Source organism: Vicugna pacos, chromosome 10, assembly GCF_048564905.1.
Source record: "Vicugna pacos chromosome 10, VicPac4, whole genome shotgun sequence".
Lineage (NCBI taxonomy): Eukaryota > Metazoa > Chordata > Mammalia > Artiodactyla > Camelidae > Vicugna > Vicugna pacos.
In genome coordinates, this window is record NC_132996.1 from 9,321,310 (window position 1) to 9,345,026 (window position 23,717).

Sequence of the window (23,717 nt, forward strand, 5' to 3'; positions counted from 1 at the left end):
GAGGCAAAACCAGTTGAAGCAAACAGAATCTACATGATAAAGAAAGAAAGATTAGTGGTCAAAAGATTACACTTTCTCCCTCCTCTCTAGTAGGGCAAGGGTACAAGAGATTCTCAGGAGAAAGTAGCCTGGCTCATGTGATGTTGAAAGAAACTTGGCCAACAAGGTTGTCTGCTATGGTAAATGGACCACAGCAATAAAATTCTACCGAGGGCAATAAAGGAAGGGGTATCAGAGGCAGTCACAGCAAGGCATTTGCCAGAGAAAACAACAGCCAAGCCAGGATCCTTGAAATTCTCATGTTCCCCATGAAAGGCCCAGTATTTAAAGGTGGCCACGACAATGGACTGTTATGGCTGGATATAACAACATGACTCATTTAAACATTATCTCTCTTCATCTAACTGTTTTTAATCCTATGTCATATCCAGAGGACCAGAAGCAAAACAGGAAGGATGTCAAGGAAGACTTAAAGAAGAGATCACACGCTCATTTCCATGTTACAAGTTCCTGAGCTGCAAGACAAAGTAAGGCTTTTTAGAAAATCACTTTGAATTGGAGATAAACATGAAATTTTTAGCAAATTAAAAAAAACCCAGAATTTTATAACTGCACATGTGAAATTTCATAATTTCCAAAACAATGAGATCATTATAATAACATTATTAAACAAGACTACTATCATAACCAAGAGTTACTGAAAATACGAAAACTTGTGAAAGCTTTATTATATGGATAAGTAAGTGGGAAATATAGCTGTAGGAAAAAATAAAGCCATTCCTATATTCCACTGAGTTTAATATATTCAATATTAATTACAAACTTTGGTAATGATATAGAAGAGCAAGAGGAAAGTGAAAGCTGGGTAATAAACGTTGAAAAATAAATGGAAAAGAACTTAAAATGAACACATCTGTTCAAGAAAGTTTAACTGCAATTCAAACACTGCACATTTTAACCAGGGTACAAGAGGCACAGAACACCACATTAGCTTTTAGGAAGTCTAAATATAATTATAATACAACTAATCGTTCTCACAGAGCAGTTAAAACGACAGAAAAGTATAATTATAGTTTAAGGAAACAACAGATGAGATATCATAAGATATACATGGTTAATTGCTGGATGACTTGTACAGACAATGAATAGTTTTGAAAAGGGAAATACAAATTACGCCATGGTAGATAAGGAATATTATGAGGATGTGAGGTTTTAAATGTATAATTAGTAATAAAAATGATTTTAATAGAAGGCACATAGAGGAATCATATCTCAAGTACCCTAACATAATATTGTAAATCAACTGTACGTCAATAAAAAAGAAAGAATAAAAGGATAAAATAGAAAATGTCATTAAGGAATAGAGACTTTTTCTGTTCCCAGCAGACCAGGAAATTAGTCTGAAAAGTTGTCCCACTTCAAAAATAAATAAATAAATAAAACAAAACTACCAAAAACAACCCCAAAATCCCATTAAGCACATCATTAAATGTTCCAGAATTTGGGGAAATCACCACAGGCCAAAAAATTTTAGCCACCATGAGCTGAAATCAGTGTATTAAACCAACTGGATACCAAAAGTGGTCCTGGAGGGGAAAACATACCACCAGAAAAATAGAGTTTTGGAGACTGACACTAGGCTGAAGTGCTGGGTCTCAGGTCAGGAGCCTGCACATAGTTGTAGCGCTGAATCTGAGACCCATGCGTGAGGTGGGATTCGCAAATGGACTACAGGTTCAGTGGAAGTGTGAACAAGAAGAAAAACGTATCAGCCAGCAAAGTGAAACCACAAGGCAAACTAGCTTTACTTCAGGTCCTGGGAGGGAAAATAATTAATAATAACAGCAATAATAATAAAATCTCCTCTAAAAGTTTGTAACCTTATGTAGATCTAAGAAATGAATTTATATGACCCATGCAGAAGAAAAAAAATACAAGATGAAAAATTATAATAGAGGCTAGTACTTCCCCTCTTAAAAATAAAAGAAAGCTTTCAACAAATGCCAAATTAGTGGTGAAATAGAATATTTTACATATAACAAGGAAAAAGACAAGGGTGCTTACTATCATTCAACATTTATTTTAAGATGATCTGATCATTACAGCTTTTACTCTATCTAGTTTGCCTATCAGCCAATGCTAGGAAAGCCTGGCTCCATCACATAGTTCAAAACGCCCATAGGATGAAAACAAGCACTCTTCCTGGCTTGAACAAGCACTCTTCTTAAACAAGCCTTCATGGTACCATTGTTGATCAGAAAGGAAAAACACTAAGAAATAAAAGAGGAGTAGACAATACCTTTCCCTGACTGTATGACTGTATACAGTCAGAATTTAGGGTATCTGAAACTAGCCATTCAGGGTCAATCCAATTTACTCAAAAGCAAATAACATGTAAATATGTATCAGATAATTGTGCAGCTAAAATAAGTATTCCCATGGCTACAAATATATATATATATATATATATATGCACATAAAAGTGTATTCTCCTGTGATTAATGATTATACTGGAATGTAAAAGATATAATTACTAATTTTCTCCTTTTGGGTTTTCAAAGGCAGATGGTTTCTATTTTAGGGAAACTATTATTTTTTATATATAATATGGAGTAGTGTTTTTTTTTTTTTAATTGAAGTGCTGGAGTTTTTTTGGTGGGGGAGGGAGTCATTTATATGTTATTGGTTTCCTTCTTCCTAATGGACATACTGGCTAATGGACATACTGGGAACTGAACCCAGGACCTCATGCATGCTAAGCATGCGCTCTACCACTTGAGCTATACCCTTCCCCCTGAAGTATTGTTGATTTATAATATTATCTTAGTTTAGGGTGCACTACATAGTGATTCAGTATCTTTATAGATTATACTCCATTTAAAGTTATTACAAACTAATGACCATATTTCCCTGTACCATACAATACACCCTTGTTGCTTATTTTTTACATATTAGTTTCCATCTCTTAATCCCATACCCCTATCTTGCCTTTTCCTGTTAACTACCTGTTTCCACTCTTAACCATCTGTTTCTTTTTATATCTGTGAGTCTCTTTCTGTTTTTTTATATACATTCGTTTTATTTTTTAGATTCCACATACAAGTGATAATATAGAGTATTTGCCTTTCTCTGTCTGAGTTATTCAATAAATGACAAAATAGTCATTTTGACAGGTATGAAGTGATATCTCAGTGTGGTTTTGATTTGCATTTCTCTAACGATTAGCAATATTGAGCATTTTTTCATGTGCTTGTTAGCTGTGTATATCTTCTTTGGAAAAATGTCTCTTCAGATCTTCTGTCCATTTTTTTGGTTGGGTTGGGCTTTTTTTTTGGATAATGAACTGTATAAGTTATTTTAGATATTAACCCATTATTGGTCATATGATTTGTAAATACTTTTTCCCATTTAGTAAGTTGTCTTTGCATTTGTTCAATAGTTTCATTTGCTGTGAAGTAGCTTTCAAGCTTAATTAGGTCCTATTTGTTTATTTTTTTTTCTTTCATTTCTTTTGCCTTAGAGAATGAGTTCTAGTAGAAAGCAGAAGGAAAAGAAACATCTGTTTAGTATCCAGTAAGTACCTGACATTGTTTTAGACCCTTCTCACATATTTTATCTCATTTTGTCCTCCTAACACAGCTGTTAAGTACTATAATTCCCACTTTACACATGATGAAACTGCAGCTCAGAGAGTTTAAGTAATTTGGCCAAAGCTATAAAGCCAGCAAGAAGCAAAGTCTGAATTCTAATCTAATGTTACTTTGTTACTGATTAGCAAAGAACATTTTCTTTCCATTATACTGCTGCATTAATAGATTGAGCTAACTAATTTGATTTAATTGTTCAATGACTTCAGAGACTCATCAAATCTTTTACAAATCATAGAGCTATTTATAGACACACCTAAAACAAGTAGCTCAAATTAGATGTCAAATCCTCTTGGCAAGATAAACTCTACTTTACAAAAGAGTGAGACATTGCTTTGGAGGGGACAGAAGACTGGCTAAAGCAAAGTCTACTTTCGCCATTTGATTATGAGCACAGTCACTCATAAACAAAAGGGAAGAATAAAATACTGCTATGAACCTTGGTTATTGGTTTTTCATCATACCAGTCTAAGTCTACTATACCTTTGTCTCAGGACAACAAAGGACTCAGTTCAATCTCTCAATAACAAAAATGTTGCTCTGTAGAACCGATACATGTGCACTGAAAATTAGGTATAGATCTATAATCTGCATTTATCATAGATTTTGCATTTGTCTAGAATCCCATGCATAATTCCAGTTACCTTTACTCTAGGTTCTTGATGAACTGGGTGTTGTCAACGAGTAAATAATTCTTTAACATTTATTTTCTGACACATGGCCATGAGCATTAATTCATCCCTATGATTAAGACTTAAAAGTTTGAGGGTCACTATTTCTTATACTTTTATTCATTTCAGAAAATTAAATCGATTAATCCTGTCAAGAAATTAAAAATTTTCCAACTTACATCTTAAAACACTAAGTCTGGAAAGCAGAAGGAATGACAAATGGATAATCCTAAGTAAATGATGGACTTCAAATACTTAAGACTGGAACAGAGAGAATCTGTCAATAATTTTCTACTATACAAAATATACATGGCTCTTTTTTCTGTATTGGCATAAAAATTCAAAATGAGTTACCCACTCTCGTGATACAAGTATGCCTATTAAGAACGTGTTCTGAGAAATCTTCTGAGAATCATAAATACATTAAGAAACATATCTGTTCTTATTTATACTGTGTGCACTTGTCCTATTTGCCCCTCATTCTTTACTTGTAATTTTTAGCTTTTGTGCTTTAAAATTAAGCTAATATTTTAGCAATTCTATTATGACTTCAAATGTTTTTCAATATTTCAATTTTCTTTGAATGTTTCAGTTCTATCTCAGAGCCATTTACTCAAGTGTTTACTTGAGTTTTCATAAGTTAATTTGCAGTTAATCTTAAAATAGAAATTCTTTTTAGATTGAAGCTGAGTTGAGAGAACTACAATTCAGACACCTATTGTACAGCAAGTAAGTTTATTCTTCTCAACAATTAACCATTTTAGAAGTTTCAAAGTTTAAAGGAAGAACTCATGTATCATTTGTTCAAAGTTAGACTCAAGCTTTCAACTTTAAGGACATGCCAATGCAAACAACCAGTTTTCCTGAATGAGTCAAAGTGATTAGCTAGTAAATAATGCATGTAGAATGACTGTGTAAATGACCTTTAATAGTGAGTATTAAATGGTCAAATAACAAATCTGAGGAGCCAGAGGCAGAAAGCATGTATGATTGTGCAAGAGTCATAGAGTTCAATGGTTCCTGTAACAAATCATGGATAGCACCGAACCAGCTTTCTCTCCACCAGAGAGCCAGGAGCTTAGAAAACCCTCCTGTCACTGCTGTATGCCTCAAAGGCAGTTGAACAATAAAAAGAAGCATGAAGGGTGAGTAGAAAGTTACACATGGAAGTTTTAGATATGAAGAGAGGGTGTACACAGACACATCTAAAGGAATTCAATGGCTGCGACTGATATTTCTAGGCACTGAGGAGCTCAGATGGTTTAGTTTGACAGCGATTAAGTTGTGTTCAGTTAAAACAGTCATAACTAAAACTACAGAAATAAAATCAATTCAGATTTTGTATTTAAATCTGAACTTTGAAGAGTTTCAGAGAAAAGAATACACAGTTCTCACCTATAAGGGTTGAATAATTTAAGCAAGAGGCTGCTCATGAGAGCAGTATTCTGGAAGAAATATTCTGAGACCTAAACCCATCCAGGATTGTCTATGAAAATCATGTATACAATTTTCAAGGAGGGAAAGGAAGACGAGTTTTCACAGAGAAAAGAATTTAATCAACAGTCTACGTAGAACCAAGGCAAGAGACAGATAAATCCAGCACAAGGTAGAAGCACATATGAAAAATGAACTGAAAGAAGAGTCGTTAAAGGTGACTGAAAGCACCAAGCCATGACATAATGTGTGGGTGGGTAAAGCCAGGGATTTCAGGATCAAAGCCTGAGAATTGGGAGGACTGGTATTCTGGCAATCTCCTCTTATCAGGACACTGTCCAACCTTGCCTGGCCAAGATAGACTATTAGAAAGTAATCAGACTGGGTCAGAGAGAGAGAGAGAGAGGGAAGGAGAGAGAAATTGACTGAGAATCTGTAATAGGGAAGAACAAATCCCACTTCATACTGGATCTGTTCCTTTTACTTTAAATCGTTGCATTCTACTGCTTTTGCTACAAGTTAAGAATGTTGCCTATAGCCTGAAATATATAAGATAGCCCATTCTCAAGGCTGTGACCTTTTTCATTTCCTATAGAGATAAAAAAATTACAAGACAGAGGATAACATTTGTCTTGTTGGAGGTTTACAGAAACGTCATGACCTGATGTACAGTGGACCTCTGTAAGAAAAAAGGATTCTGACACCAAGTTCGCAACAACCAACCACACCCCTCTCCTTTTAGTGTGAAAGAAGCCTAAATTCTAATTTGGTTAAGTGGTTCTTCGAGACACTAGTCCACCATCTTCTCAGTCTACTGCTTTCTGAATAAAGTTGCTATTCCTTGCCCCAACAACTCATCTCTTGATTTATTGGCCCATCATGCAGTGAGCAGTACTAGCCTGAACTCTGTAACAAATTCTCTGCAATTAGTATTACCTATACTAAAATGATAAAGTAATAAAACAGCACAACTCAATTAAAGTGAGAGTGACATAGACTGCCAAAAAAATAGACAACTCAGAACGTAGACTATTTAAGAAAAACTAGATTATATTTATTTTTAAGATTAAAAACTAGACTATACATTTTTTTTTCCACCTAAATGTGTGTTTCTCTAGTTCCTCAGAGAGGGAGAACTGTTTGTATACTCAAGAAACTCATTGCATAGTTGTGAGTTAACTTACCAGGAAACTAGTACTAATTTTTCTAACCACATAATGTAGTTCAGTCAAACAAAAATTATGTTTGTTATCTTTAAAAAGTTCAGAATTAAATGAGTATTTCAGATATTTTGATGCTTATTTGTTCAACAATATTCAGCAAATATTTTGGGGCCCCTACTACATGATAAGCCTTGTTTTAAGTACTGAGAACAAGGCAATGAGCAAAAAAAGGTAAAAATTATTTTCCTTCATAAAGTTTCTATTACAGTGAAGACAGTCCACAAATGAATAAGAGCAATGTACATTATGATAGATGGGAAGAAGTGGAGAAAATTAAAGCAGGGAAGAGGATATAGAGTGCTGACTGAGGGTAAATTTTAATTACAGAAGTCAAGGATATCCTCACAGACCTTGTGACATTGGTAAAAACAAACCAACCAACCCTGATGAATGTGGAGGAATTAGGCAAGATGACTGACTGAACGACTTCTGGTGAAAAAACGAAAGTAAGTGCAAAGGCCCAGAGGCTGGAATATTCAGGTACTTTTCAGGGATAGACAGGAGCCAGCTTGTCCAGAACACAGTGATGTAGCCTTACAAGCAAATGAAAGGATCAGTCTTGTACAGAGTGGACACAACTGATATCTGAAAAGAAGATTCTGGTGCACAGGGCAGAAGAATAAATAATTGGCCATCTAACAAGATGCAACCTCAGATAAGTTTCTTTTTTCACCTGTTCTGATGCAAAAGGACTTGTGATATACAAGTTTTCTCCTGTTTTTAAATGGAGCATGTGAGTGCATGAGAAAAATGGAGAGGAAGAATACTAAAGGTTTTTAAACTCAGAATTTCTCATACTTCTCACATCCGAGAAATAAAACAGGTATCTAAAAAATTTTCAGAACAAAGACAGACTTATACTTCAAATTACTTTTTTAAAAATCCAGTAATTTTTAGCAAAATAGGACCACCAGAGAGAAGGTTCATTTCTGATCCACCTCATTTTTACAGTATGTGTCATACAGAAACACAATAATGACCATATCCATGAGCTCAGTTCTCCATATATTTGATCTATGATATTTTGTCATGTTTTACTTCAAATTGTACCACATTTGAGACATTATCACCAATTTTAATAAGCCTAAATTTTGCCTCACATCTTTCCGTTCATTAAATTTTGTTTTTCATGCTAAGAAATTTTGAGAGAGATATTCTAATAATTTTCAACATAGAATATATTCATTTAGCATCAGATTCAGTTCATCCTGGAGAAGAGAAAGGATAACTGTTTCTTCAACTGTTTTTCATTTTTTCCCCAAATAAATATTACATTAGCTTTTTAGAAAGTATAAATTAGTGGAAATATATTAATTTAAAATTAGCCAGCTTTTTTTTACTACACTTTTTCAATTTTCCAACATAATTTATAGTATATTTACAAATAGTATGTAGTGTGTATGAACCTTTCCTAAGACTTCCATGAGTCCATTTCTCTTTCTCCAAATAAAAGTCCAATTCTCTCTTTTATATAGACTGTGAGACAAATTATATATTGACCAGATGTACTGAAATTGGTTTTTAAGTATTTGACCTAAAGGCACATTTTTTTAAATAGCTTAGAGCCCTTTAAATCATTAAAATGGTTTCCTCATTTAAATTGTTTCCAAAGAAATCCAATGCCCAAGGTACTTTCTTGATTACACTTACCCAAGAAATATATCAAACAGATTAATGAAATTTGTAAAATCAACAATTTATTTTTGCCACACTGGGAAAATCCATGGAGAGAACTAAAGGAAGTATAGTCTCATTAAGGCTCTTAAGTCACTCTGCCATAAGCAAGCGCTTGCAATGGCTGAAAGGAGGAACATTTCGTTTTCAAATTAGAGATTCCTTTTTCATTTTGGAGATCACTGAAAAAAAAGGAAGAAATTTGGTTCCCAGAGCAATTAAGAGGTGTTTCAGCCTACCCTCCTCACCCTCACCTTGTTTGCGAACACTTGATTCTAACTTTTCAAGACATTCTGAAATCTCTGCAGCTACACTGCCAATGAGCAAGAAGGACTTGCTTAGCTTGGGCTCACACAGAGTATACCTAGCATTTTGACCTAAGATTCCAGGAAGATACTTGCCTATATTAAAAAATAAACTTGACAAAGTACCAGAAGAAGAAAAGATATCTTTATAGAGCAATCACTTCCTCAAAAGTGCCCACATCCAACGTGTAATTGGCTCCTCAAAATCTCTGTGTAGAATAATTCACATTGAAGACCTTACAGGAAAAACAGAATCAGGGAACCAAGATCACGAGTATTAATGTGAAAGCTTTATAACTACTTTGCATTTTCATAAAATTAAAATAAAAAACATACCCATTTTAAAGAGAATATTTATGTTATGCATGTCTTAATCAGTACTGATTGGTAATGTACAATTGATTTTTACCTGTCATCTATCTTCATCTTTAGAAAGAGTAAGGTGATTTTATCAACTGGTTTTACTCCCTTGTGCTTTTTATAATTGTGAGAGTCCAAAAATAATAACAGCCACCTGACACGTGGTTGATGGCCCCTAAATATTGGTTAAATGAGTGAAATTAATGAATGAGCCTCCAATCAAATGCAAAACGTTTTTTTGAGTTTATAACTCAAGAGATTCTAACTGCTCCCCAGAAGCGCATATTGAAATAAAGCATAGACCAGCAGATCCCTTGTTACAAGGCTCAGCTCCCTCACTGCAAATAGACACAGAAGTATGGTTCTAAAGGGCATCTTGACTTTCCCTTGGCTTCCTTTATCTCTCCAGAGATTTTATTTCCAAGATCTTTATTCATACTCTGTTCTATTTTGTCTCCCTTGTCTAATCCAATTGATCAGTTTCTTCTTTTTCTAATATTCCAGAATTAAGATTCAAAATTAATCTATGCTGATAGTAAGTTATCAACACTATGGGAAAAGCATAAAGCTGTAAAACCACCTACAGTATATTAAAAATTTTACCTACCAGCTAATTGCAATCAGAGAGGATTTCATCTTGACTACTATATAGAAATTAAAATCCTTGTAGTTTCTCTCAAGAAACTTTGAAAATTTAGTCTATCTTCCCACAACCTGACTGCCACATTTGGGCCATCACTTTTAACAGGTGTGTTCTCAGGGAACACAAACTAATTGCAATTTGACCAGACATAATTAAAATGGTAATTACTCCCTCCCTCCCCCTAATATGTAATGTATTTTTAATTGATTTTGGATTATCAGCACCACTCATTTTCCCTTGAGTAGATAATATGGGGATAAGTTGATGTGGTGACATAGGAAAGGAGCATGTGTTTAATATTTAGACACAAGCTGAATTGTTTGCAGAAAGTCAGATGTTCTCTTCTGTTTGTTCACCAAGGCACAGATTTGCTCTTACCCCTACTACTAAGTGACTAGCAATTCAGAAATAAAGAAAGCAGTTTGGCTAGAATGTGGTTTCAAAAACAAGACTTAGACATTTTGATATCTGCTTAGCTCGCAGACCACTTGCTCTGGAGCAAGACAGTTGTCATGCCTACAGGACAAGTAACATTTGGAGATGTCTTAATGGGAAAAAAAACAAAACAAACAAAAAAACCCCACAAAAAACCAAAAAAAAATCTACTTCCTCCTGAAAACAACCAGCATTAATTTGCCAGATGCCTGGGTGAGCCACTTTGCAAGTGTATCCTCCAGCCCCACTCAACCCTTCAGATGAATGCAGTCCTACCTGGCATTCTGACTATAATTTTATAAGAAACCCTAAGCCCAAACCACCAAATTAATCCACTCCCAACTTCCTGACTGACAGAAATCTTTATGTGAGATATAAATGTTTTTGATTAAATGGCTAAGGATTAGGGTAGCACAGCCGTGAATACCTAAGAAAGGCTTTGTTTCAGTTAGAGTAACCATTCTGCTATCTATCCTGGGTTACCCTCCTGCACTTTATTCCACCTCTGTACTGATGTGGGAAACAGATGTAAGTACAACTAGCCCTGCCAAAAAGGGGTCTACATTTGTTTTGTGCCCTCCCTCACTGTTTTGACCATCCCAAGAGAGCAACTTCAGACAAATCTGAACCTCTACAATTTTTATGCTATTATTCCTCCCATTAATATACTTCTAAATCCCTTATTTCAAAAAAAAATAAAAAGAGAGGCCCAAGGAATTCTGCCATTTATAAATTATGTCAGAAGCATATTCCCAAAAATTGTAATGATACCAAGAAAAGTTATGCAGAACTTTATTCCTGGGAAGAAATGCCATAGGAAACAAAAACAGTTCTTTGGGTTAGAGGAAAATCCTTTCTGTTCAGTCTAATAAATCCTCATATTCTTTCAGACAGAGACCTTGCATCATTACATTTTCTTCTTCAGAGAACTCCTTCCTGCAGCCCTGAAGAGGGGAAATAAATCAGGTAACAATCGTAAGGGTACTTAATCTCTAAGGCCAGGAAAAATGGAAGGAGATTAGGATTCACGGTAACTTCACTGAAAAGATCTTGACCATATAAATTTGTAATTTCCTGAGGATAGTGTCATTTACCAACTGTTAGATGAAAATAGCTAAGCTAACTAATAAAAGGTGGTAAATTTTTAAAACATCTCATCTCAGAGGCAAAATATTAGCTTCATTAAATCTTTTTGATTCTAGGTATTATTCAAGCAATAGTGATATTAGATAAAATAGTCTCAGTTTGCAAGTTTTCTTCAGCCACTAATTTACCACCACTCCACCAGCGCCACCAGAGAAAAGCTGGTGTCACATCTTTTCTTGTGAACTTTTGCTGTTTTGAGTCCATGGAAAGGAGCATAAAGACAGACACAGGAGAATTTAGGCCCCTTCCAGAGGAGTATCCACATTTGGGGAATGCCCAGGGAATGAGGACAGTATGTTGGTGCTAAGCTCACAGAGAAGCTCTGAGCAATACCAGCATGAAACGGGGTGAGGGAGACCTAAAACAGACTGTATTTTCTTCGCCTTCTTTTTTTCAGAGGTTAAACTGATGGATGTGGGACATGTGGTCATTTTCACAGCAGCCCTTGCAAGTTATCCTCCTGTTACTGACTCCATGAATCAACTTAATGAGAGGAGGTAGAGTTTAGAATTTCATTAAATGCCACTGCACGGCACTCCTGAACGTGCTCTCTTACCCATTTAAGTGGTGCTGAGACTCACTTCCTCTCCTTCCTTTTCCCTCCCCTAAGAGAATAAGAATACACTCCCTTCTGCCCCATTTTAATCCTGCTGCTATGTGCTCTTTCACTAATCAGTCATTTCAGTATCCAAAAATTTTTTATGCTTCTCTCATCCCGTAATGAATCTACTACCCAGAAATCAAGAGACTCATAAAGACAAAGAATTTTGCTACTTTGCATATTGAAGTTTCATTCAATATCACATTGTCATTTTGGGGAAAAAAATACTTCTCCTTATTAGCAAACCAGCAATGTTTTAACCTACTTTCCGTCACTAATACTGCTTTGCTTTTGAAAAATGCTAATAACCAATGAAATTAAGCCAAGGCAGCCTGTCTTTTAAGATTTTTTTCCCTTTCACTCATGAAATGCATAGTACTAAAGCTGATTGCCTGGCTGACTCCATTATTAGATAACCCCAAAATGTCAAATGGTACTGTTTAAATTAGATGAGAAAGCACAATTACTAGTCCCGTGCAGGAAAACTGTGAACCATTATAAAATCGGTGAAAGGAAGAAAAGAAGCTTATAGGAATTTCACAGTTTGAAATTGATAATCAGGGTTTTAGTTCCTGTATGTTTTTCCCATTTCATTTTCATTTGGATACTGGAAGCCAATAACATTCAAAAGGAACAATTAAACTCTCTTGACACCATGAACCTTCCTGCAGTTTGGGGTCATGACACCCTGGGCAATTAGGTGGCCCTAGGTAGGTCATTCAAAACATAATCAGCTTCCTACTGTTTTCCTGCAAGAGTGAGTGAGTACTCAAAGCTAATCACCTCTGTTACTTGGTTGGGGTTTTGCCCATTTATTTTTGGTTGTTTTTAAATCCTGTTCAGGTACATTTCCATTCTTACTAACTTCACATGCGAACTAAAAATTAGTTCTGTTCGTTCTATTCAACTTTGTGACTGGGGTAGAATGCATGTAAATAGATCTTAAACCTAGAATCTCGCCACTTGTGCTACACTACTACTGGTATTGTGAGAACTGATTAAAGAAAATAGATTGTTCCAATCAGATATTCCTCATTCAAAAGAGTAATGTTCTATCAGATGTAGTCTATTCCAGGTGGTTCTAAAAATGCCTGCACTGTAACTGGCCCAGCTAAGAATAGAGAGTAAATTAGAAAAGTAAGCCTTACGAGTCCAGTGACTACGCAGACGTGAGTAAGTGCAGTTTTGCACCCAAAATAGCTTCCTAAACAATAGACATTGTTAAAGTGGGGAAGGAAAAGTTGGCAAGATAAAAGGCCTTAAAAACATGACTCTGAAGTAACCATAAATTCTCCCAGGGAGCTATTCTATAATCATTTGCCTTTTGGCAATGGTCCCTTTTAGAGCCAAAACGAAGGAGTATTGTAAAGTGAATTTTGGCATTTTACATTCTCTAGGTATGAAATAACTGATTTTCTGGAGAAATTTAAAGGGGAGAGGGTCAGGGAGAGCTTCAATCCAAATATTCCCATCTGGGAAGTCTTTCCAAATACCTCTATCTAGTGTTTCTCCCTTCTCTGGGACTCCTTAGCACTTTTCTCATGCCTCTCTAAATGCTTTCTGAATGCTACAGGACTGACAATATATGATTTTGCTTTCTCCACTAGATAGATGCTCAACTCTTTAATTACAGGAATTGGTATTAGTCAATCTTGCATTTCCAGAGCCCGATTCAGTATCAAGCCGTCATTAAATTCAATAACAACACATATACATATCATCTATCATTTACTCGTAATCTAACAGATATTCCCAGAACCTATTTTATTTTTTCCAATTCCACACAAAAAGTAGACTTGCACATGATTCTAGGATTTTTTAAAAAAATTATTCTCTTAAGATAACTTCATCAAAGAATGAACTTCAAGTGGCAAGGTAACAATGCAGCTAGACTAGCACAGAAAAAAATCAAGGGATCTGCCCACAATGAGGGTAAACTTTTCTCTTATATCTAAAGTACTCATTCTGCTGAAGTTATAGTCAGCATGTGACTATATATATCCCTTATCAAAATTAGAAATATAATAAATTTTATTTCCATGTGATATATAAGAATAAATACCAATAGTTTTCTCAATTCTGGCTCATAATCACGGGGTTATTAACTAGATTACAAAAAGCCTAAATTAATTTATACATCTTTTTTTCTAATTTCTAATCTATTGCAAATGATTCAAGGCACATGGAAGTCATTTGGAAATTGTAAAGCACCACACCACTGGGCCCTCAAAATGGAATGCAAGAGTGAAGTTTTAAGTGCCTGAAACTTGACATGAATAATAATGTTTCAGATACCAAATCCCAGGGAATAATCAGCTATAAGAGTTGATCTATCGCTTCAATTCATTTCACAGGGATTGCTATAGATCTTTCACTGAATACACAGCATATTGACCTGAGTTACTGCAGTTGTCAGCCCTTGTTTTCCATGAAAGAAATGGCTTACATTCTAGAAGCCACTGAAACATCTCTGGGGAAATCATACAGGATCTCAGCTGTAAGGAAAAATAATCTATACATGATGTAAAGAAGAATAAATTTTGTTGATGATGGATCAGGTAAGGTTGGTCATAAGTTAGGGATCGTCAATGTACAATAAGGGAACTATGGTATTTTTAAATTTCAAATGAAAAACAGATCTCATGATATTTTTTCTATCAATGATACCTTAATCAAGAAAAGTATGTCCACTTGCCTTGTTAAATTTAAAGCTGGTGGAAAAAAAATTTTTTTTTGAAGAATCAAAAAATGTTGAGGTTTTTGTTAAGGACTTAAGCCAGAATAGAAATGATCCACTGTAATTTCTTAAAGTACATCTACCAAAATTTCTAACTTTCACAAATTAAAAAGTCATATGTCAAAGAAAAAAATGTTAAAAGATGTAGGAAAAATTTACAGAGTTACCTTCTGAGTGGTTTATTTTAATTTTGAAAAATATCTCACCATACATGAGCAGTATACAAGTTCAAGTTTTACTTACTGGTTTTTTGATAATTTAAAATTCTAGGGAAAAAAATCTAGCTTTTCCTTTGATTGGGGTAACTTTGTTGTGTTCCTACAGCAACAATCTAAAAACACAAGACAAGACATGAGTTCGTTAATAATTCCTCCTCTCTTTCACCTCACATGAGTCAGAATGGCCATCATTCAAAAGTCCACAAATGACAAATGCTGGAGAGGCTGTGGAGAAAAGGGAACCCTCCTACACTGTTAGTAGGAATGCAATTTAGTGCAGTCATTGTGCAAAGCAGCATGGAGATTCCTCAAAGACTAAAAATAGACTTACCATATGATCCAGCAATCCCATTCCTGGGCATATATCCAGAAGGAATCCTAATTCAAAAAGACACCTGCACCCCAATGTTCATAGCAGCACTATTTACAATAACCAAAACATGGAAACAGCCTAAATGTCCATCAGCAGATGACTGGATAAAGAAGAAGTGGTATATTTATACAATGGAATACTATTCAGCCATAAAATGACAACATAGTGCCATTTGCAGCAACATGGATGTCCCTGGAGAATGTCATTCAAGTGAAGTAAGCCAGAAAGAGAAAGAAAAATACCATATGAGATCACTCATATGTAGAATCAAAAAAAAGAAGAAGAAGAAGAAGAAGAAGAAGACAAATGAACTTAAATATAAAACAGAAACAGACTCACAGACATAGAATACAACTTGTGGTTGCCAGTGGGGAAGGGAGGGGGAAGGGATAGACTGGGAGTTCGAGATTGGTAGATACTGACAGGTATATATGGAGTAGATAAATAAGTGTATACTGTATAGTACAGGGAAATATATACAAGATCTTGTAGTAGCTCATGGGGAAAAGAATATGAAAATGAATATATGTATATTCATGTATGACTGTAAAATTGTACTGTACACTAGAAATTGACACAACATTGTAAACTTACTATAACTCAAAAGAAAAGAAAAATAATGATTCCTCCTCTTCTATACCTCAAAGGGGGGAAAAAAAGGTAAGCTGAATACAAATGCTTTCTGATTCAAGAGCTTTATGACATTAAAGTTGAATATGATCAGTAAAGACCAGTCATTTAAAGCTACATTGTATTAAAACATTCTAAGAGATTGTTAGACAGGTCTAGATATTTTCAGGTTAGTATGAGGTCTTTTTCAATAAAAATAGTTTTTGTTCTTATTTTATTTTAAAGTAAAGCTGGAATGTTGAAATTTCTTTGGGTATTTATTTCTTTGGATGTTTGATGGTTCTTTTAAAATTATTTTCTAACAAATGTCATATATACTTCTAATTATGCTACATGTTGCCTATATAAGATTATATATCATCTCCATATATAACTGTATATATAAAATCTCTATGTATATGCTTATTTTGTATAAACATATTGAGTGCATGGTATATTTGGATATATGAATATACTTATATATAATTCTACAATTATATATATTTTTAGAATTATCTGTCTTGCTCACCATCATTAATCTTAACAATTATACTTCATGGCTCTACTTCTGCTCCTATCATTTCTTCTTTAAACTTACTCTACTCAAGTTTGACCCTAGTATCCCACTGAATGTGTTCTCTGCAAGATCACCTTACATTTTTTTTACTTAACTATTGATTATCCCTTCTTTTTAAAATGAAAGAGGTGACCACTATTTGCAGCTTCATGGGTGCCATCTCAGGGACGAGCCCTGTGGGACTCTGTGTCTATAAGCATAGAGGAACAAAGTCTTTTTATACAAATGGAAGCAAATTACACACACTGCTCGGCACCTTGCTTTGCTTTCCACAGTAATCATTCCATATCAGCATGTACAGAGCTGCCTCAATCTGTTTAATGGCTGTATAATATTCCATTTGTCTTCAAGAGATGCCATACTCCTTCTTATTTGATGCTTTCCCTTCTTGCTGGCCATTCCTCTTTTGTGTCCTTTGTAGAACACTTCACCTTGTCCTGGTCACTAAGTGTTGGCATGCCCCAGAATTCTGTCCTTGTACCCAGTCAGTTTTCTATCTATATTTTCTCTCCAGATGAACTTCATCCAGTCCTTCTGACTTTAAATATCACATATAGTTTGATGACTACCAAGTATAAATCTCCTGCCCTGAAATTTAGACTTGGATAAGAAAAATATTCATGTGGCACTTCCATTTGGTTTCTAAAGGCATCTCCCATACCCCAAATTGAATTTCTCTTGTCTTGTGTCCCAAATTTCAGTAAATGACATGATCATTTATCGATCACTCTCTTGTCTTATAATTCACATTCAGTATATTAGCACATCCTGTTGGCTCTCCTTTCCCAATAAACTCACATATGACTAAATGTTCCCAAAGTTTCAGGGATCTGGAGATCTAATTTCACAAAGCCCAGTAGCTTCGGGGAACACTTGTATAGAATTACCACCTGAGGACTGACCCCGATCCTGATATCAGGGACATATATAAAATCATAGCAGCATGGACTGATCTCCCGAAGGGGTGACCTACTGTCAACTACCTCCCTCTCTCCCCTCTATCTTGCCATCTTATAATACTTGTGAGGGAAATGATAAATGAGTGACATAAATCTTAAGAATATTCAACAATAGCCATCCAATAGTATGCACAAACTCTTCATATTTTAAAAAGTAGTATCCCAACCATTATTTTGTTTGACCCAGAAAACAACCTTAAAAAGCCACTGGCTATGTAGGACTAGGATATTTTTAAAGATGAGAAATTCTTTTACAGCTGAATTAGAGAACTATTTTCTAAAGTCACAAACAAGAAATTAGTCAAGTATGGCCACCAAGTCATGCTTGTGATCCTAAAACCGCTAACTACTGGTCCATATGAAATGCGGTAGCAGACCAAGACAGACAGACTCCTTTTTGCCACATTTCATATTGGAGCTATTGTCCCCTCCTCTGCAGCCTTATTTCTGTGTAATTCAGCCGTAATAGCACCATATGCACTCTGTGCTTCGGGTTTATTTACACGGTGATCTCCCTCACTCTGGAACATTCTTTCCTATCCTCTTTGCCAGAAAAACTCCTTATCATTCACCAGGTCTCCACTAAACTGTCGCTTACTCTAAAAAGAGACAATCTGGAAAATACAAGCCACTTTGTTATGTGGTCTTGCTCAAATAATAGTCAAAACAATGTATTTTAACTTTCTATCTTTCCCACTGGAATCATAAATTCAACAGTGGCAGAGCTGTGTTTCAAACTGATTTGGTAAACCCCAAAGCCTTGAGTTCAGAGGCTTCTTAAAAATAAAGAAATAATGAGTGGTCATAATAATTTGAACATCAAACTTTAATGTAGTGCACCCAGCTCACATATCTATCCACAATTCTTTACAAACCACTTAAAACCTTAGCTCTTAAAATGTTAAAAGCTTAGGATTCATCCTTCCGATCTTGCACAGAATAAGGCTGAAAAAACTAAAAATCAACAACTTTTTATAGCCCATCCTAGAACTGAGATTGCAAGGCAAAACAATACCCTGAATCCTGTATAAGCAAGTCCAGAGAGTCACAGCCAAGATTCATGTTAGCTGGTGCAGAAGCTGCTACAGCCATGAACTAGAAGAAGGTACTTAAATGACAATTATGATGAAACAATGGAGGCAGACTATGGACAAAGGAGAGTGAGAAACTCCTGGGGGCTGCAGTGTGAGAGTGCCTTGACACTTTGGTAGATTTTACCTCTATGAACCCAGCATCTTATCACAATGAAGAGCCAAGAGAGATCCCCCTGTGACACTGGCAGGGAAAAGAGGAAAGAAACCATTGTGCAATACAGCATAGTGTTCTCTGCAACAAAGCTCTACTCTCCAGGGGAAAGACTTCACCAGACCCTCATCCCACCTTGGGGAAGAGCACTGCTCTGACTCCAGCCCACTCTATCCTTCCTGTTTCACTCAAGGGGAAAAAACAAAGCTAAGAAATACCTGTGCAAGTCAGAGCCCAGGGGTAAAAGCCCACTGAAACATGGAGGTTTAATCACTAAGAGCATACAGTGCGTCCCTTCTGCCACACATTACCATCACTCCAACAAGAACAGTGGGTTACAGCTAAAAGAGCTTCAAGACAGATCCTCTCTGGGCAGGAGTGCTCAGGGATGACCAAACTAGAGAAAAAACAAAAGCAAGGGTAACAGAGAGATTTTTGGCCTCCGGTGCCTATGTCTGCAGCAAAAATGTCACACAGCCAAACTCCTAGCCTAATTTTTTAAAAAAAACCTTCAACTTAAGTCCTGTTTAGCTCAGTTACTATTAACCAATAGAACATATCCAGGAGAAAGTGTGTGCTGGCTTCATTAGCAGCATGAAGGAACGGAAATTCAAACTAAAAGAATCGGTTGAGATGGCCACCAAAGTTCTGAGAATCACTAGAAAAATGACTTGGGCTGCAAGTTCTAAAATTTGGGACCATTTCCACGTGAGAATCCACAAGTGTCTCATTCACTTGCACAGGCCTTTTGAGACTGTTAAACAGATTACTTCCATTGGTACTGAGCCAAGAGTAGAGGTTCATGTTACCCCTGCAGATATTTAAATCAACTATTTTAATAAATTGATCATTAGCTGCTAAACAACAACAACAACAAAAACCCACCTTAAATATAAAATCTCTGACAGGCTAGAAGTAAAGGGATGATATACCGTGCTAATACTAATCAAAAGAAAGCTGGATTAGATACATGAATTTCAGACAAAACTGTTTAGAACAAGAAGTATCAAAAATAAAGACCAACACTGCGTAATGTGTAAAAGGTTAACTCTCAAGACATAAAATTTCTAAACATTTGCGTACCTAACGACAGAGCATCAAAGTAAATGATTTAAAAAGTATCATAACTGAAATGAGAGATAGAAAAATTAACTATTGTAGTATAACATTTCAGCAACTGTCTGTTGATGACTTACAGAGTAACCAGGGAAGGTACAGTTGACCTGAACAGCACTATCCATCATTTTGATCTAATTGGCACGTAGAGAATAACCCATCCAATAGCAGCAGAATATACATTCTCTTCTGGCTCACATAAACCATTCACCAGATGGATATTAATCTGGCCCTTAAAATGCATTAGCAAACTTAAAACAATAGACATCATACAGAGCATGTTCTCAGACCACAGTGGACTCAAATAATAAAAATGTGGCTAGAAAGTTGTTAAATATTTGCAAAGTATGCAACACACCTTTAAATAAACCATGAGTGAAAGAAGTTTCAAGCGTAATTTAAAAATAGTTTAACTGAATGAAAATAAAACAAAATAGCAGTATTTGTAGGAGAGAGTAAAATCAGTCTTTAAAGAAAATATTACGGCACTAAATGCACGTATTAAAAAAGAAGAAAGATCTAAAATCAATAACCTAAGCCTCCACCTTAGGAAACTAGATTTTTGAAAAATGGAATTTAAGCCTACAACAAGCAAAAGAAAAAGAAATAATAAAAAATTAGACAATAAATCAATGATTGAAAACAAATAAACAATAATTACTTCAATGATACAAAGCCAATTCAACATTTGCAATCCAAACAATTACAACCCACCAAATTAGCAAGCTAAAAAGAAAAGTCATACGGGTATATTAATGATGCAGAGAAGGTACTTGAGATAATCCAAACACTTCTTCATGATAAAAATTCTCAGTAAACTACAAATAGAGGGGAGCTCTATTTTATAACAAACACCTACACAAAATAGCACTTTTATTCATAATCATCAAAAACTGAAGCAACTAAGGTGGCCTTTAAAAGGTCAACAGACAAACAAATACAGTACGTCCATATAATGAGATCTTATTCAAGGATAAAAAGAAATGAACTACATACAAAAGCCACAAAAAGACACGGATAAATCTTAGATGCATATTGGTAAGTGAAAGAAGCCAGTGTGGAAAGGGTAAATACTATTAAGAGTCCAATTGTACATGATAAGAAAACTAAGACCACAGAGATGGGGAAGTAGACAGGTTCAATAGCTGGAGCATGGGAATTTTTAGGGCAGAGAAAATATTCTGTATGATACTGTAATTATAAATACATGGTACTACACATTTTCAAAAGCCACAGAATTTTGCACCATAAAGAATGAATCTAAATGTACACAAATTAAAAAATAATTTTGGAAGACAAAGAATGCCAGGGTGAAAAGCAGACAATGACAAAACAATCTGTTACAAATACATGAAACTATCTCACCAAAAGGGGTGATGAATAAGGTGATGATATAAGTAACGCTGGGAAACAGCAGAGTCTAGAGTGAGACCAGAGGCAAAAGGAGCAGGACATATGCACTGTACTCTAGTGGATAAACTTGCTCCCCATGGGATATGGCGATAGTTCTGATACTGCTATATGTTTATACTGAAACTGAATGGTTAAGAAAATGCTGGTAGATGGTGGGAGCCAGATTTTTCACCGTTTGAAAAGAATGTTACAGACAAGCAAGAACAAAAGACTCACATGATCTGTGTGGTTCTGGGTTAGAGTTAGAGCCACTGGGATGAACCAATGTTCATCTTCATACATATGAATGATTACATACAGAAATATTAATAAATATGTACATATACACAGGTGAGTATTTTGCTCTTCTAGCTGACGACGGCTGGAAGCAATGACACCTTAGGAGCGAGGAGCATATAAGTACCTACATACTGGTTTCTTATTTTCACCAATAAAAGGAATCGGGGCTCTTTAGATCAATGGATGATTTTAGAACTGTTGTAGAAACATGCAGGATATGCCTGGCGTTTCTTACAGTGCCAGAAAGTAAGGATGCACTGCACTAAAACTCAATGATGGAGTCAAAAAGACACAAGGGACAATACAAAGAGCTTCCGATCACCAAGGCTGGAACAATTTGAACAACATAATAAATAAAGTAGTATTGGACTATAAGCCAAAGTATAAAATAAATATCTATGGGCCAATACTGACATAAATAAATGTTGTAATAAATAATAAATGGGAAAGAACAGACAAATCTTCCACTCAGAGAACTGCAAATAATGTACGTAGATTGTCCACCCTCGAGGAGCTACAGCATAACTCTCCAGTTCATTGTGTGAGTTACATACTGTGACATTCTACCAAGGAGTACAGTATGGACAGCGGGGAAAGAGCTACTCTAGGGGAGAAACCTGAAACTTAACACAAGTCAGGTGACTGAGGTTAACGTCAACAGTGACAAGCCAGGTCCATCATGTTAATAGTATACCCTCAATCTGATGTGATGAAAATGGCAACTTACCTCTGTGAGCTTCTTCTGCAAAACACACAACTCTGTTCTAACACCCAGACAAGTCCCAACTGAGGGATGTTCTACAAAAAACTTAAAAACAGTACTCCTCAAACCTCTGAATCATCAAAGTCAAGGAACAGAAAATTTGTCACAGCCAAGGGTAACTTGGATGGGATCCATGGTAGATAAAAACACATTACGTATAAACTAAGGATATCTGAATAAAGAATGGACTTCACTTAATAATTTATTAATATTGGTTCATTAATGGCAACCAATGTATCATACTAATGTAAGACATGTCAAATGACAAAACTAAAATAACTTGGTAACGGGTTTGATGTCTATTATTCAAGGGGCAACAACCCATGGATTGGGGGAGGACAGTGCCTCAGAATTAGCGGAGCACGTTCCCGAGGGATACGGAGCAAGAATGAGCTTATAGAGGATTAGGAAAGGCAATATGGGAGGTGGGGGGTGTGATTGGCTAGGAGGTCAAGGCTTTCCTTCTAAGGCTAGCAGGTCCTATTTCCTAAGGAAGGGTAAGGTAGCTAAAGCTGAGACAGAGGACTGGGATTGGTGTTTGTTAGGTTTCCTTGACAAATGTTCCCCGCAAGTGCAGGCTGACTTAGGCTTAGATTTGTGATCTGGGCTGGGCCACTGAGACTGCCTTCATTTTGAGGGTCCCAATTACGAATTAACTTTATCAGATATTAATAATACTGAAACTGGATGTGAGGTATATGGGAATCCTTTGTATTGGCAATTTTTCTGTATTCTACAACTATTTTCTATCATCTAAAACTGTTCTAAAATTAAAAAGATTATTTTAAATATTTATTTGTAAACACAAAAATGATTAACAAAATGACTAAGTAATGTTATGGGATAACAATACGTACTTAGATATATGCAGCTCAAATCAGAGTTCAGCGGCTTTTCCTCAGTTAAGTGCTGACAGATGACCTTGGTTCAGGCTGGCACTGTCTAGGATCTGCGAGGCTTCTTCCTGCTGCACGGCAGTCCACATGGGACACAGTGCTTTCTTGTGCCACTGCCTGCGTTCTTCTAAAAAATACAGAAACAATAAACCTTGATTTTTCAGAATTCTACTCTGGAAACCACATCTGATTGTGCACTTGGAAACTGCACTGGGTTGTCTGGTTAAGGACGCAAAAGTTGGTGAGAACTCACTCAAAAGCTTTGCATCCGGTTTTGATACCACAACCCCCAAAGGGTGGACAGCAATCTCCTAACTGAAATACGGAAATCATGTTGCCTAACTGTGGCTTTGTACTACTCTGCTTCTTCGCTTTATTGATTAAGTAAGAGTG

General features: G+C 35.7%; 1 long non-coding RNA gene across 1 annotated transcript in view; it reads right to left on the minus strand.

Moving 5' to 3' along the window:
• Positions 1 to 23,436, minus strand: part of LOC140698635 (uncharacterized) — a 76,409-nt gene extending 52,973 nt beyond the window's left edge. The window contains exon 1 of the long non-coding RNA XR_012076407.1: positions 23,286 to 23,436. This is a non-coding gene — a long non-coding RNA (uncharacterized lncRNA). The remainder of the gene's footprint in view (positions 1 to 23,285) is intronic.
• Positions 23,437 to 23,717: the final 281 nt, after the last annotated feature.